Raw genomic sequence first — 4,495 nt, forward strand, 5'->3', positions numbered from 1 at the left:
TTAAAATAAAGTATATTTTTTTATCTTTGAAGTTTGTTAAAAATTTTAAAATATTTTTAAATTTTATTTTGTTTTAATTTTATTTTAAAAATTTTTTATTTGTATTAAATATACTTCTGATGGTTAATTTTTTAAAAAATTTAAGACAAATTTAACAACAATTTTATAAGAACAACTCTCAACACAAACAAATTCAGCATAATTTTTATGCATTATTGTTAAATTGGTTTTAAATTTTTTGAAAATTTAGTCATCGAAAGTATATTTGATGTAAATCGAAAATTTTTGGAACAAAATTGAAATAAAATAAAATTTAGGAGTATTTTTAAAATTTTTACCAAACTTTAAAGACAAAAAGTATACTTTATCTTTTTTCTTTTATAGTACATTAAAAAGTTAATATACTTATAGATTTATTTTATATTAAGTATATTAGTTTTTTTAATGCATAAAAAAGTCAAAACGATCATTATTTTAAAAAAAGAATATCAGATTTTTCTAATTTTTTAATAAAAAGTTTTATTTGGTGCAAAATTACATTTTAAAAGATTAAATGAATAGAATTCATTTCTGTGTCAGCTATTTTTTCTTTTCTTTTAACTTTTATTTTCCTTTCCGCTACCTTTAACTATGGATTAGATTAATGAAAAAAAGATGAGTCAAATGAAACAAGGATTACCGGTGAGAGAGTTGAAATTAATGTTGCATAGAACCCCACTCCAATAAATTTTACGAAAATTTGGTTTCTGCTTTTGTATTTTGTGGTACTGATATGAAGTCTAGTTTACGAAGCGATGATACTTTGATGTGAATTCGAATACTTAGGCGCCTGACTGAGAAGGGATTGTCGTTGTCTATGATTGATGGGTCTAATTTATCGGCGTGGCATGCTTCATATTTATTTTTAACCCTATCTTATACAGTTATACTATATGGTTGAAAAAGCTTAGGGGTTGCTCAAGTTGAAAAATTAAGAAGAAAAAGTATCGTGGTTAGAGGGGAAAAAGACACGCATATAAATCCCAGTTGAGTTACGTAAACCATTTCCTACACTCCTCACGCGACGGTCAGTCTCGTCGTTTTCTTCGCTTCTTTTTCTTTCCCTTTCATCTCTATCACCTACCTTTCCCTTTTTCTAATTTAGTTCGTTTTATTTTTTTAATGGAAAAATGGTGCACATTACGGATTACTATTTGCAAATACGCGGCTCGATAATACAATAAACATTGACTTTAATTCTTTTTAAAGAGAAGATAAGAGTAAATGTTTAAATTAATTTTTTAAAGATACTAACGTCATTTACTGGCGTTAGAATTTATTGATATACACGTTAAGTAATATTACAGTATAATTTAATTAGTAGTTAATATAATAAATTTATAAAATTAAATTAAATTAAAATCTCTTAATTTAGAATGAATTTAATCTAATTTTATTAATTTATTATTTTAATAATCAATTATAATTCGTAAATATATACTGTAATATTATTTAACATATTACGTTAATAAATTTAACACTATTAATAAAAAAATAACAAAAAAATTAATGTAATTAACTTAAAAATTTTAAAAATTAAATTTAACTAAAAAATTTTTGGAAATTAAATTAAAAATAAATATTTTTAACCACGAATTTAATCATTTATTAAAAAAGATAAAGTATTAATGACGGGCACGGTCCATGTCTTGTCGTTACACATGGAATTTAATTGCAAATAGTCTTATTATTTTACCTTACCAAAGAAAATAAAGATTGTTGACCATTTGGTGTGTTGTTGGATTTACGTTAGTCAAACTTTGGATCAAAGTGATTTTGTAAAATTGATTTTGGGTAGAAGTAAATTTGTATTAATATAATTTATGTTTGACAATTTTTATTAAAATCAATTTTGATAAAATAAATATTATTTAGATAATATTAATTAAAATTATTTTTAAATAAATAATTAATTAATTACTAAAAAGATATAATATTAAATTATAATATTATTTTTTTAAGTATATTCTAATAGGAACTATAATACATATTATAAAAATTTCAAATAGTAAACAGTGCATAAAAATTAGAATAATTGTTTTAATACTCTCAGTATTTTTTATTTAAAAAAAATTATGGAAAAAACCAATAATAACTAGCAACAAATCTAAACGTACGTTTGAGTAAACGCAGAAGCTATAATTTCTTACTTCTAGTGAACGAGTTTTTGGGATGCAAAATCACGTGAGGAAAAAAGTTGCCAAACATCAAAGAACAACGTTCAAAGCTAAACGCACTTTTATCCTCTCCAACGTGTTTCACAAACACATCATTGATAGTTTCTCAACTTTATAAGGCACACAAATGTACAACACATACATTTATCATGAAATTTAAAAATTTATGTACAATTAATTTTACGTAAAATTAATTATATATACTTAAATTTTTATTTACATCTAAAACAAAATAACCAAAAGAAACAAAAAATACATATCCAAAAATTCTAAAAATTAATTTATTAATAAATAAAAAAATAGTGATATTTAGGTATATTGGTGTATGGCGTTTTATTCACATATGTAAAGCTGCTATGGTCAAATTTGTAAAATATAGGTAACATTTTGAGTGGAACGAAAAACAAAAAATCTACGTATATCACAAAACGTAAGCTGTGTTTGGCAAGAAGGTGTAAGTCCCAGAATTTTTGAAAATTTTATTATAAATTAATTTCAAGTTTAATTATTTATTTATAACTTTAATTTCAGAAATTTCTTTACTAAAGATAATTAAAGTAAGTTTTGATTAATTGAATTTGGAATAAATTAAGATTCTTATTCAAATTTTATAATTATTGAGGTATTTTCTATATGTAATTTATAAAGTTTAGTAATTGTAAAATTTAAGAATTTTATATGATTTGGTTTAAATAATTGAGATTTTGAAATTTAATATTTTTAATTTTTACAGACAAAGAAAATTAATTATATTATCTCTAATTTTAAATTAAAATACTTAACTGGAAGTTAATTAACAAATTGATAATTAAATATTATTTTAAAAATAAACTTAAAGGATTAAATTAGATTTTTAATTAATATCCTATATCCCTAATTTTATTAAAATTACCTAAACTATCCTAATTAATCCTAATATCCCCAAATTTAACTCTAATCCTAATTTTACCTAACCCCTACCCACACCCACTCCTCACCGCCAGCCACTCACCCTCACCCCTCACTCATAGAAACCTTAGCAAGAAAAGAAAAGGGGGGAAACGGAAAGGGGAAAAGAGAAGGAAGAGGCAGCTGCGAATCGAGGAAGAGAAGCGGGAGACCGTGAGGGAGGGAGAGCGTCAGGGGAGGAGGAGCTGTCCGCACCACCACCGTCGTCTCACCTGCGGCATCACCACCGTCCGTCGCGCCGCCACCACGCTGCGTCGCCGCCGAAAACAGAGATGCGAAGGAGAGGAGGCCGCGGGTCACTATCCTCGAAGCTTCCGTCGTCACCGTGCAAAGCCGCCGCCACCGTCATCATCGTGGGCTACTACTGCTGCGCGTGTGATCGTCGCCGCCTCCGGGTCCGTCACCGTCGAGCAGAGCCACCGGGGAGAACCGTAGTCATCGCCGAAGCTCCAGTCGCCGTCAGAAGCTGCTGCCGACGCCGATCTGCATGCGCCACCACCGTTGAGATCCTCCGCCGTTGTTGACGAGCCCAGCCGCCACTGATCTGGTCTGAGAGAGGGGAAATGTGAACGGAAGAGAAGATGGGGAGCCACCGCCGTTGCTGCTAAGTCACCGAAGCTTCTGAACCGAGCTCCTGCCGCCCAAAATCCGCTGCCGTCGCCGGAAAAAGCACTGCCAGTAAGGTGTCTTATATATGAATCTATGTAAGATGTTTTGTATATGAATCTATGTCTGTTTTTTTTTCTTAAGATAAAGTATTTATTTTCGATTTTTAAAGAAATCAGCAATACAGTGTCGAGTCATAGGCTCCTATTTTAGTATTTAGTATGTAAAGTAGTCGTAATACTTCTTGCTATCAGAGTAGCGCAGCCGAAAGCGTGACTTCTGATAGTGAGGGTGTTACATAAGGGACAGCCACGTCTCGAAACGTATTCTTTGTCTCCTGCATACAGACATGACCAGCCATGTTGACCATCTCGGAACACACCAAACGCAAGTTGCGATTGGCAGGCTCCCTTGCTGCATGGACGACACATGTGCATGGAGAATATTGAAGCAGGTCTTTATAAACAAAACGCAAACTGCGAGTGAAGCAAGATTTTTACTTGGTTGAGGGTGTGTTGGAGTGAATATTTGCAGTAGGGTTCGTGAGGGAGGAAGAAGAAGAATAGAAGAAGGTTTATGGTTTTAGTTAGGGAAGAAGAAAAAATAGTTCGTAATTTTATTTTACTTGAAGAACACATTATTGAATATTTGGATCATTCTCAATGGGTAAGTATTTTTTTTTATGATGAATAAATTTATTTTTTTATTTTACTTATTTGTGTTTT

This window comes from Arachis ipaensis, chromosome B10 (genome assembly GCF_000816755.2).
Source record: "Arachis ipaensis cultivar K30076 chromosome B10, Araip1.1, whole genome shotgun sequence".
NCBI classification, from domain to species: domain Eukaryota; kingdom Viridiplantae; phylum Streptophyta; class Magnoliopsida; order Fabales; family Fabaceae; genus Arachis; species Arachis ipaensis.